The sequence below is a fragment of the Nannobrachium achirus genome (genome assembly GCF_963921795.1).
Source record: "Nannobrachium achirus genome assembly, chromosome: 5".
In the NCBI taxonomy this organism is placed as follows: domain Eukaryota; kingdom Metazoa; phylum Chordata; class Actinopteri; order Myctophiformes; family Myctophidae; genus Nannobrachium; species Nannobrachium achirus.
Genome location: NC_137814.1, coordinates 22,855,879 through 22,869,872, shown reverse-complemented (window position 1 = coordinate 22,869,872; position 13,994 = coordinate 22,855,879).

Here is a 13,994-nt window from a genome sequence, read left to right as displayed (position 1 = left end):
GTTGCATGCTGAAAATAGCCGATCTACAAGCACGCGTCGCGCTGCTTGTAGATAAGCTCTTTTCAGAGCGCAACACTGCAACATTTCTTTTAGCTCTTCTCCAGCGGTCCCTCCCTAACATTTTAGTCTAGTTATTATTTGCTGTCGACATTGTCAATAAATGTAGTCTTAGCTTTAATAGTCGTAGCTCAGTTTATTATTTAGTTTTCATCAGTGAAAAAAGGTAGTCGTCAAGACATTTTTCATCATATAGTTTTAGTCGACGAAATCAACACTGACTGGAAGGAAGCGAGAAGAGCAGAAGGATTGGCATCACACAGTGCCCTTTAGAGAATGTTAGAGAGGCAGGGGCGTAAATGTCTAAAAGGGCCTTTTGGTGAAAATATTTAAAATATTGAAAATGCACTGCGACACGTTGTGGGCTTGGAGGTCGGCTATGTTCTGTGTTTGATACCACATTGAACTAAACATAATCAAGTGAATACTGGAGATGTCGGCATGTTGCATAACGGCATGGATTTCTATTCTTTCAACATAAGATACTGCATTCAAGTTCAGGAGAGTTTGGACAAGGCAATTCTCTTGAATGCTGCCTTCAGCTGCATGGAAAGAGGGCATTTGCATTTCTTTCACCATAGTAAAAACTGCAATCATGATGTGGAGAGGGCACTTTTTACAGACTGATAAAAGGGCAGGGGCTCAAGCCCCCTTTGATGTCTATGTGTGCACATGCCTGGTGCCCTTGAGAAGTGAACTGAGGCTGAGGCGTTGGGTTGGAGGCAAAACACCTTGCAAGTTTCCATAGCAACCTAATATGCTGCACATGTGCAGTTTCGTGATCAAGGGCCCAATTAGTTACATAAACTAAGTGCGTAGAACATCTTCAGGAGGTAGAAAAGTTATCAGATGACACCAAGAAGCAGCGGCCTTCCCACAGAATCACTGCAAATGTCAAAGGTCATCAGGCCTGTGTCTCTGTTTCACTGTTCAGGACCCGGATGGAAACACGCCACAGTGCGGTCCTGGGTTTAATCCTTTTAGCATCCTTTTGTATATTTGTACTTTCTGTGCTTTTTTTTTGGCAAACTGTTAATAAAGTATTCAATCGATCAATCAATCCATCAAGCAAGCAAGCAATCAATCAATGCAATGTGGCTACTCCAACTTAGCTTTTCACATCAGTGTATTTCCTCATCCTATACTGTGTTAACTGCAGTGGTGGAAGGTAACTATTAACTAAGAACATTTACTCAAGTGCTGTAGGCCTACACTTATGAGGTAGGCCTACTTTTACTTAAAGCTGTACTGTGGAAGCTGCTCAACTAGTGGTCAGTAGCGGTATTGCTTTTTTCGGCCGGAGGCGGACCACCGCGGTCGTCGCGAGCACCTCCGCCTTGCCGATACGATTCCGTAGAGCCGTCTCCCATCATTTTTAGACCAGAATTGAGGGAGTAGCAAGCAAGATTCCTTCACCAATACCTTTCAAAATACTTTATAAACATTAAGGATGTCCATAATTACAACACCAGAGGCAGCGCCACAGATCACTTTCAACCCAGAGTCAAAACCAACAAAGGGTCAAACTCTTTTTTCTGCTATACCACCAAAATGTGGAAAGCTTTACCGAAGGCCATAAAGGAGTGTGGATCACTAGCATCCTTTAAAATTGCCCTGAAAAACCACTTACAGGCAGCAGCCGTTCGCAACTGGTAAAAAATGAACCTAGCCCAACCCTACCCTCCCCTGCCCCTTCTTTGTATATACTGCTTGTTTTAGACTTACTGTTTTTTTTTGTTTTTCTTTACATATCTACTGCATAGTACTGTGTTCTATTTGTCTGTCATTCAATGTTATATGAGATACTTCAATGGTTTCCAGTGGAAATAAGCTTAGTCTTTTCATGGATCTCCTTTTAGTAGACCTTGTACCAGTGAACTGTACCGTCATGAAACTGTACCTTTTCCTATGCAAACTTCGAATAAAGTCTTCAATCAATCAATCAATCAAACCAATGTAAACACAGTTGCTGAGGGAAGCTACTTCCTTTAGAGACAGCAAGACTCGCTGTGATTGGCCGGTGGTGTATGATCGGCGCTGTGATTGGCCGGTAGTGTATCATGTGGGAGATGACATCATTTTGCCGGGAAATTCTCCCCCCCTCACAACTCATAGAAAACATATAAAGAGAAGGCTTCAGAAGCTGAAAATAACAGAGTGGGGGTTCTAAAACTTTAGCGATTTAACAGTTAGGACAATTTTAAGATTTGTTTTATAAAAAAAGTTACATGGTATAACTTTAACGTAATGAGCCTACTTTTACTTTTGGTACTTTAAGTATATTATATATACTGTATGATGCCAATACTTTTGTACTCAGTCAGTGTACTCAAGTACATTTTGAACACCAGACCTTTACTTGTAAAAGAGTATTTCTACAGTGTGGTATTCAAATCAATGTCAATGGAGTCCTAACAGACCCTTTTGAAATTGAGAAGGGAGAAGCAAGGCTGTCCGGTCAGTGCAGCCTTGTACATTCGTGCTATGAAAAGAATGCAGACGATATTTCCATCATAATACGAAACCAAGATGAAAAGAATATTGTAAACAAACATTTTGAATTGTATGAAGAAGTAGCTGGAGCTAAATTGAACCAAAATAAAACAGATGGAGTCTGGATGGGAGTAGAGCAGGGGTCTTCAACAGGGGGTCCGCGACCCCTAGGGGGTCCGCGGAGGTACTGCAGGGGGTCCGCGAAATTATTGCTTAAAAAAAAAAAAAAAAAAAAAAAAGATTTCAAAAAATGTTTTTTTTTCTTTTTTTTTTACATTTATGTTAAAAAATAAATCATGATTCTATCCATTTTGAATAGCTTGAATACATGATTACTATGCAATTGACAGATTGTTGATATTATTGACATTGGTTCTCAGTTAAAAAGTAGTATGTTTAGAAATGGTAGTGGTACAGCCCACCCTGCTCGCTGTAACTTGTACATGTTTAAAATAAAAAATATGTCGTAGCCCCGACCCCCCCACCCTACGAGGTGGTAGGGGGTCCCTGCTCCATCTCCCCGTCAGTTTGGGGGTCCCCGGCCTGAAAACGTTGAAGACCCCTGGAGTAGAGGAAAGTAAACCACAGGTAAATGCAATAATTAAAGATGAAATCAAAGTTTTGGGTCTGTATATAAGCAAGGAAATATGCTGTGAAAAGAAAATGGGAGAAAAGAATCATAAAATTACATGAGGAAATAGATCAATATATCGTCGTTGTCGGGTGGAAACCTTGTATGTCCAAAACTCTCGTTTTGCATTTATCATTTTAAAAATGATTTAAACTAGTGAAAACAGCCGATCTACAAGCATGCTTGTGTGCTTGTAGATCTGCTGTTTTCACTACCTTTGTGCGACGGCCTTGTCTGATGAAGCAGGGCATTACTTTGCGAAAAAAAAAACATACAAATTCGAAACTTTGAGATACAAGGTTTCTGCATGACAGTGACAATATGATACTTTAAATATCCCTTATAGGTCCAATGTGGAAATACAGAAATGTTATTTAATATCAACACTCATGTGTCTTGGTATTCCCACCTCTAAGACATTTTTAAAACAAAAATGAATAAGATGTATGTGAACTTCATATGGGGAACTAATTATGAAAACACTAAGAGCAAGATCTTGTTCCGCAGTAAAAAGAACGGCGGCATTGATGCTGTTGATCTAGATTTGAAATCAAAAATACTCTTTGTAAAAAACACACCAAATGGAATCGAGAGAAGAGCAATTTGGGTCGGGGATCCAAACTTGGAGGAAAAGATATGGTAGAAGTCGGGGCGGCATAGCTCAGGGATAGAGAAACCGTTAATAGCGCACGAAGGGTTCCCAGTTCGAATCCGGGCTCCCCCTGAGTTAATGTCGAAGAATCCTTGAGCAAGACTCTGAACCTCTAGTTGCTCCCGGTGAGCAGGTTGGTGCCTTGCATGGGTTCCTCCGCCACCGGTGTATGAATGTGTGCGTGAATGGGTGAATGTAATGCACAATCTATGTAAAGCGCCTTGGATAAAAGCGCTATATAAATGCACCATTTACCATTTAAGTCGGAATGGCATTCCTGACGACCAACTGCTTTATGGTGATTTCATAAAGAAATATGAAGTTTTAAATATTGAGTGGAGCACATTGTCCAGTAAAATGATTTATCTGGTTAATGAGAAAGTAAATGGGAGCATGATTCAATATGAAGGGTTAAATGAGGAAGAAAATGAAAAGTGTGTAAAGAACATATTATGCAAGAAACATATCAAATGAAATGCAAGACAGAGCTTTTCTATTCTCCCAAAACAAGCTACCGGTTAGACATGTACTGAGCACAACTGAATGTCCTGTACCTAACTGTCCTTCCGTACCTAACTGTGGTCACCCCAAAACTCTTAATCATTTCCTTAATAGATCTAGAGAAGTGTGGGTCAGCATGGAGGGAATTGGTTAATGTTGAAGTAAATGAAAAAAGAAAAAGAAAACATGCAGGTGTTTTCGGAGTGAGATATAAGAGGGAAAAGCACAAGATCTTTTGGTGGATTATTTGTGTAGTTTTGGCAAAACATTGGAAAACAATATTCAAAATGTCATTGGGTCAAGTTCAATCCTCCATAATGTTGTTAGAGGAAAGGAAACACCTTGGCACCTCCTACATTCTTAACAGTATTAGTTTCATAAAAAATAAAATATATATAGTATTTGGATATGGTGATTGATATTGTGAGTGTTTGGACTATTCTTTTTCTGTAACCCTCGGCTCTCTATTTGTAAAGCACAGTTTCAGTGAGTAGGTCTACCTGTTTTGGCTCCTAGCGTTCAGGTTTCTAGTACTTTGCTCCTCTGATTATGTCCTGCCTTGTTCCTGAGTGATTTACCATGTGCCTGTCATTTTGGATATGGGATGTTGTGCTTGCTCCTTTGTTATAAAACTGATGAACTCTTATATACATTATATACAGTACATTCATGTCTATTAAAAAGTACATTTTAAAAAAAGTATTTGGGATCTACTAAAGTAAACACTGCATTCATTTTGTAAAGGTATGTAAAGAATATTGATTTGAGACCTGAGACAGGCAATCTCTGCTAATGGCAAGATCAACTACTGTCTAACTTCCTTATCTCTCTTGATGACTTCGACTCATAATTCACAAAATGGCAGCTCCAGCAAACCCGAGTAGTCTGTAGATAAAGATTTACAAAGGTGGTAATCATTCCTCCACCACTTCAATTAGAGGCGTATAGAATTTGATGATGCCAGAAGCTCATCAATGTGAATAGGCTGTGATTATGTCAGTGAAGATCCGCTTGCTATTGAGTGAGCCTGAATACATGACAGATGTGATGGAACTCACTACAATGCATGTCATCATCGTCCTTGAAGACCTTTGATTGAACCCCCCCCCCCCCCCCCCCCCCCACAAAAAAAAAGAAGAAAAACAAATGAAATGATGACAGATCTAAAACTTATCATCTTACTTTCAAAATGTTATAAAATGGGCGCACTCGGGTGGCCGCCCCTGGCCGCCCATCACAGCAGTGGTGTAAAGTAACTAGGCCTAAGTACATTTACTCAAGTACTGTACTTAAGTACAATTTTGAGGTATTTGTACTTTACTTGAGTATTTCCAATTACTTTTACTCCACTACATCTCAGATCCAAATATTGTATTTTTACTTCACTACATTTATTTGAAAACGTACTAGCTACTTTGCAGATATAAATTATAATGTTATAAAACATACATAAACCACTTTAGCCCTATTTTATACCTTGGCTATTTGAAAATAGACGATCTACAAGCTCAAAAGCTCGTGACGAGTATTTTCAAACACTTTGTACTTTTACTTTTGGTACTTTAAGTAAACGTTTATGCCAACACTTTCATACTTTAACTCAAGTACATTTGGAATCCAGGACTTGTACTTGTAACAGAGTATTTCTATATTGCAGTATTGGTATTTTTACTTAAGTAAAATAAGTGAGTACTCTTTCCACCACTGCCACAGAGGCTGTGGTTTTGAAGTGTGAACACCTCATTGCATGTATTTCTACAAGATGGGGCAGCACCTGTCAGCACTCAGCAGTGTTGGGCGGGAGGAGTAGGACAAAGGAAGGCTCTGTCTACTGCAGGGCTACTCAACTTCAGATGGCTCAGGGGTACTCGGCAAAATGCAAAAAGTCCAAGGACCGCAAGCAAAAAATGATGCTCCTATTTTGAACTTTTAGACAATTATTTTGTAACACACTACATGACTAGTCAAAAAAGTAAGGAAACACACAGAAAACAAACACATTTCCATCAATAAGGCAGAACCTCATTGAACAAAAATATTGTTATGGAATGATTTACGATTAAATCATTAAGTTTCTTCTTTTGGAACAAACAAATTAGCAAAAAGGTGTGGTATAAATCAAGACAAAAATAGTTTCCTAGTGGTTTTGGAGAGAAACTGAAAAATGACATCAGAAATTATTTGTCCACTCTGAAAGTAGGCAAAGGGCTGCATAGACATGCCGCAGGGGCTGCATGTGGCCCCCGGGCCGCAGGTTGAATAGCGCTGGTCTACAGTAAGCCCTCCCAGAGGGGGCTCTTCACTGGCATACGTCAATAACAGCAGTGACAACATACACATGTGAGTGGGGAGGAATCAATTGGCGTAGCGAATACATTGGGAAGAAAAAGGGGGAGAGTGGGGTAAACTGAGACACTTTTTACATTTGCTCCCCTCTAGTAGAACTAAAAGATATATCAGTACAAATGTACACATTTCCCAGTAATTTGTTATGTTTCCTAACAAAGGAAGTTATCAGAATGTATTCAAGACAAAAGGCAGTGAAAATAAGATCTACTGATCTAGTAGATAGAGTTGGATAAGCATGATGGAATAATCGGACAGTCAAGTTCTACCCGCCACTGCAAGCCACAGTCAGGGGATTCGTGCTTGTTCGCCCTCCGATTCCTTCCAAAGTCAAACTAATCAATGCGGTAGGTGAGCGATCGCGGTGTGTGTGTGTGTGTGAGTAAAGTCTGTAAAAGTGACTGCTTCCACACATAACTGCGACCAGAAACACAACTTGGGATGCCAAAAAAAGCAGCTAAACAGCTTGCAAAATTCTGCGCAATCTCTTCTACTATCGGTAGTCGCCAAATATGGCGAAGGTGTTGTTACTTGTACCCTTGAATGGTGTGTAGGTATTGGATATTGTCCAAGATTTGACGACTGTACATTATTTAAAACACCTTGTAATATTTGTGTCCTTGTATTGTACAGTATCTCTTATGTGGACAGGCCCTAATTATCAAAATCTTAGTCTTTTAGTCTTAGTCTTAGTCAACAAAATTAACACTGGGTCCCAACAATGAAAATATATTTTGGTTTAAATGTAAATATTGTTGTACATTATTTACATGTATGTACAATTGTACATTAATAGATATTTACATACACATACACTGCACGTACACTGCACTACATGCTGTATACCGTATTGGAATTGCCAAGGTTGTTTTTGTTTTGTGTTTTCTTTGACAACGCACTCATGACTCATGTGATCGACTATTACGTGAGACATCATGCCGACAGCGAAACAGTTAAGACATGTTCTAATATGATCAAATAGGACTTCAGGCTCTGTGAACATCGATCATGCAGAAAATCACACCAGGTAAAAGCCTGAATCTTCGACCATGCTTGGCTGCTAGTGTGATAATAAGGCCCACGGTCCCTTAAGCAATAAAAACAACAACACCACCGCTGTCCCATATCACTTGGCCATGAGTCATGAGAGATCTGTTAAACCTTCCTGACAGTGGGTAATTCCAGTGTCCATATTGCACACTCGACTCTGGCAGAGAATGATAACAGGTGTCCACAGCTGCATGCTGCAGGAAGGAAGGAAGGAAGGAAGGGGGTCATTTCAGGAGTGAGAAGCTAGGCTGCACCTTGCTATTTGCAATTCCCCTCGAGTGACTGAGCTGTGTTACACGCATGACCATCGGCGCAGCCTCATTTTGATTGTCACTATGGGAACGGACCAGGGACGTGCAGAGAATGTTAGAGAGGCAGGGGCTAAAATGTCTAAAAGGTCCTTCTGGTGAAAATATCTAAAATAGACAACCTCCAAGCTTGGAGGTCGGCTATTTTCGGTGTGTGATACCACACTGAACTAAGCATAATCAAGTCAATACTGGAGATGTGGTGTAACAGCATGGATTTCTACACAGAGAGGGCAATTCTTTCAACATAAGATGCTGCATTCATGTTCAGGAAATGTTGGACAATTCTCTTGAATGCTGCCTTCAAGTATGTCATGGAAAGAGGGCATTTGCATTTCTTTCACCATAATAAAAACTGCATTCATGGTCTGGAGAGGGCACCTTTTACAGACGGGTAAAAAGGGCAGGGGCTCAAGCCCCCTTTGATGTTTATGTGTGCACGTGCCTGGAATGGACAATGTTTAGATCAGTGGGATTTGGTCAGCTGCGGATTGATCATATTATGGCCTCTCAGAGCCACCAGGTAAACCTGCCATAGACATCTATATATTCAGATTGAATATTGACATCAGTATCAGGTTAATTTGTGCACTTACATGGCTCTTCACACAACCATTACTTTGCATTCAACATATATTTATCGTCATTTTAGCATGACCTGAACATTCTGAAGCCTACAGGGAAGAGAGAACCCAATGATAATGAAGATGAGTACAAACTATACTCAGTAAATGATTCCTAAGTATATGATTATAATTACATCCAAAGATGCTTCTTCTTCATTCACGTTTGGTGAATGTAGCCTTGGTCAGGAAGAGTTGGCCAGAGTTGTCTTCAGACGGTGTCCAATGGTCATCGGGTGTTTCGACCCTGAACTAAATCACTATCCTAAACTCCTCTCTATCCAGCAAGGGTTGGAAGAGGCCCCTCAGGGGAGGTAGTTGGTTGGATCCCTCCTGAGGTCTTGAAGTGACCCAGGTGCATATACAGTAGATCTCCTGTACTGTGGGGTTATTCCTGCCTTGAGCTCTCCTTCATCTCACCAGCTGCTACAGCGGCGCACTGCACCTGTGACCCCTCCTTTCCACACTTGATAATGGCTTGATGTATTTTTGGCCTTTTATGTTCTTGCAGGTCTTTTCGCAGTGATGCACTTTACTTCCAATGCCTCCCCAGAGGATGTTGTTTGGGTGAGCCATCTGGTTATCTGTGATAAATCCTCTGCATTACTGTACTGTTGAGTCTGTGTTATTGAGTCGCTCTCCCTCTTGTGAGTGCTGTGCATAATGTTGCTAACCTAATACACCCACGCCGGTCTTTCCTGGACGCCATCTGTCTCTCCAGAATCACCGAACTTCCTTGGTTGCCATCCAGTTGCTTTCCTGGAAGTCACTGGTTGCCCAGAGTTCTATGAATATACTTTACCCATGCTCAGTGATGCCCATGCCCTTATTAAAGAACCTACAGTAGATGCACTGTTGCAGGTTGCTGAACTGTCCACAACCCTCTGAGACGCAGAGTCAGTAGACCGACATGGTGTCATCTTATAATAATTAGTGAGGACCAATAATGAAGATCAGGTTGAAAATGGGTAAAGTGCTCCTTTAACCCCCTGGATTCAATCTGAGGAAACAATGATGGTGTTATTCGAGATGCAGGTCAGAAGATTCAAGGTAACAAGGTTAATGTTCTTTTATTGTTTTGCCTTTGTTTATTGTATTTCCACAGAAGCATGAATTCCTTAATTTAGATCCCAATTTAGAACAACAAATAATAATAATCACAATATCACTTGTGATAGTTACCCTAACTAACTGTAACATATACAGTACACACACACACACACACACACACACACACACACACACACACACACACACACACACACACACACACACACTTTAGAAACGGCTAAAGCACATCCATTTATAGATAAAAAAGATAGATGGAATGGTCTTCCCGAAAATAACCACTCTTTCCACTCAAAGACTCTTTCAAAACTCAATAGCTCAGTTATTGACCAGCATTAGTCCAGTTTTAGTACAATACTCTGCGCTGGCTTCCTGCGACATTTCTAATGGATTCTATAGAAAGCCCTTAATGGGCCAGGACCAAGACACATTTTTATCTCCCTTGATGAATACTTGCCTTTAAGAACACTGTGATCATCTGCTACTGGATTATTGGAGGTTTTCAGCCACGGCCGAAAGGAAATGGGCATGCAGCCTTTGTCAATTATGCCACAAAGCTATTAATCACAGTGCCTATACAAATCAGGGGAGCCAGTAGCTACTGTAATCGTTTAAAAGAAAAATCTAACCTAAATATATATATATATATATACTGTTCCATAGGGATATGCCTTTGGAGTAATGGTTAAAATATTGGACTTTCACGCGGAAGACCCGGGTTCGAAGCCGGGTGGGGAGGTTCGGATCACCTCTGCTACATTTCCATAAGGCTGAACCTCACTGAACAAAACGATTGTCATGGAAATGATTAATGATGAAAATACTTTTGGTTTCTTCTTTTGGAACAAACAAAATAGCAAAGCAATCTTGTAAAGAGAAATTGAAACATGTAATCAGAAATGTATTGGTATGACCATGACGGGCCGTATAGACATGCTGCAGGGGCCGCATGTGGCCCACGGGCCACAGGTTGAATAGCGCTGCATTTATACTCTCATCTTTATCTTTTATCTTATTGTCTAACCCATACATGGGCAACTGGCGGCCCGGCGGACCCCCACCTTCGCTTAATGCGGCCCGCAGGTCAATACCGGAATATTATTGATTTCAGCTATTACAATTCCAAACATGATCTGCTTTAATTCCGTCAGTCTATATTAGTAGCTTAAAGTACCAAAAGTTACTTAAAGTTAAAGCTAATTAGGTTAAAGCTAATTTAGCTTTTGGTACTTTAATTTGCTTAAAGTACCAAAAACTTTTGGTACCTTAAGTACATTTTGATGCCAATACTTTTGTACTTTTACTCAAGTCAAGTTTGATTTCTGGACTGTTACCGAGTATTTCTAGAATTGATACTTTTACTCAAGTAAGAAATGTGGGTACCTTTTCAGATGCACAGGTGCACTATTATTATTATTATTATTGTAAACCCATTTAGGCCTAGAATTATTGACTGCTTCAACTATTGAAAAATAGCAGATATACAAGCTCACAGCGCAGCACCGAGTGCCGCGCTGCGACCTTGTAGATCTGCCATTTTTTTAAAAGTCGTGAAAATGTGTGCAAATCTTATGTGTATTTTCAAAGCGAACGTTTGTAACAAAAATTTTGCTTCTGGGGGGTCCCTGGAACTAAATACGAAAAGGTTTGAGAACCACTGACATAGTAGTCTCTCAAGAACAGACTGAGCTCCAGTTAAAAAAAACACCTTTTCTTTGACGATGGCTATAGCCAGATTACTGACATAGAAACATAGGGTTTTCAAAAAACCTTAGAAGGATTCAAAAGACACTTATAGAATCGGGTCGAAATTCAAATTTTCACACATTTTCAAAAATAGCAGATCTACAAGCTCGCAGCGCGGCACCGAGCTTGTATATCTGCTATTTTTCAATAGTTAAACCAGTCAATAATCCTAGGCCTAAATGGGTTAATATGTATAGAGGGACACACGGCAAAAGGCACTGTCCGCCTTGTGCCTGAATGTGGACAGCATAATGTAAATGACAGGGCAGAGCAAAACCATCTGTTTCAGAGTCCAGAGTTCACTTCAACTGTGGCAGGTGAGCATGTATGGGGCCCGGGGGGGGGAGAACAAGCCACTGTAAATACCACTCAGACAGCTGAGCAAGGCAAGGCAGGCACATTAATATTGATTCTGTGCCACATCTCAACACTCCGGGCATCTCAGATGAAAGTAAAGCACCCGATTTACAATTTGTCGTTATTCGGCTGTGTTGCGCACCGAACATAGCTGATCTACAGGCTCACAACTCGTCTCCAATGTGATGTGAGCTTGTAGATCAGCTATTTTCGGCGCACGAGGGAGCATAAATTAGGTATGAAGGATTGTTTCAAATATCACCTGGGAGAATTTGGTTTTCATACCAGGAGCTGGTAATGCTGTAGCCTGCTCAATTCAACATGGGGAGTTATTAAGTTTTATGATTCAGAGCAGTGCTTCCCAAACTTTCTGGCTCGAGACCCAACAAAAATAAATAAAAAATGGATGTATCCCCGGGACCCAAAGTCACTCCAGTGAAAATAGCAGATCTACAAGCTCACAACACATGTTTTGAGCTTGTAAATCTGCTATTTTCACTATTTCTTAAAAACTGAGTCTGGGGACCCTCCTACTTATGTCAAGTTGGTCGCATAGGTTGTCAAGAAACACTGATCGATATGTCCATATATAGTCATATTGACGTTTGTCCAGAACCACCATCCAGCCGGTATGTCGGCATGTCATAGACTGGCCTGGACCAAGCAACGTGTCACTGAGTACACAGAGTACAGTCTACAGCTGTACTCAAACAAAACAAGTGGGCAGACTCTGTCTTCCATGATAATGTAATGGTCTTTAGCCATGCACTCAGTGTAATGTTATTGTTTGGTGTAATGCACTTACACAGCCATGCTGTGTGCCCACATTTCCCCAGAAGGACAATACATTTTAATTGCATCGAGTCATGCAAGGACTAAATAAAGATTCCAGCACATGTCATTATGAAGACTGTAGTGTCCACTCACTGATGTCATTGGCAGATCTTATATCAGTAGTGGAAGCTGGACTTTTAAAGGCTTCTCTCTTTAAACACTGCCCATCCATAACAAATAGTCACTGTAACTTTGTTTTGGAGTCTAACAAGAAACACTGAATGAATACTGTACGTACTTGAGATACGGAAAATAGTTATTTCTCCAAGGACTGAGATTAGGACCTCTCCCTGACTATGGCAATAAAATATGTAGTTTTGTGGAACATGCAGATGTAGCAAATTACTTGCAAAACCCAATGCGTGAATGACACCATTAGAAATGGCAAATGACTGTCTGTCGGCAGCTTGAAAAAATAAAAAAGTGCACTGGGAAAGTGTTATGTATTATGTTGGATTGTTTGCACTGAATAAAAAAGAAATGGCAAATGACCCAGAAGAGAAAAGTCTATTATCTGTAATGTACAGCACTTCCAAAACACGCTTTCTTCAGAGATGGTTAAATGTTGTGATTATTAACTGCTAGTCTGCTACTCAGTTTTTGAGCGGTGGTCACACCGTCTCCTATACGTGGCCGTGTGTGTATGCGTCCGTCCGGCCGTGTATGTAGCCTCAAGCCTGCAGTACCTTTTCTGACCACACATGTTAAGGGAGGGGCGCTGTTGTTCTCTCACACACACACAGACACACACAGACACACAGACACACACACACACACACACACACACACACACACACACACACACACACACACACACACACACACACACACACACACACACACACACACACACACACACACACACACACACACACACACACACACACACACACAGGGGAGAAGGGTGGGTCAGCATGTGTGGTCAAGTATTATTATTATTATTAACAAACTGAATGTTTTAGGGTCAAATAAATTAGAGTGTGTGAAGAAACTACAGCATTGTAAAGCACACTAACCCCGCTGCACCCACCCAGTAGTGCTGTTGCACAGCCTCCACGACCACCGCTCAGTTCACACGGGTGTGATTTTTTTAAAACAGCCAGCAAAATGTTTAGTAATTATGGCCTTGGTGGAAGAAAGAAAATGCCTCCCTGACTGTAATGACTCAACATCAACAGTACCCCGCACACTGAATAAAATCCTGACAACCCCCTCCCCCACCGCTCCCCCATTCATCCAATTTCAAACGATTCTCCTGAGACCTTCTTATGTGTATGTCTTCATTTTATTGAATCCTGTTGCACATGAGCTGATAAAGAGAAAAAAAA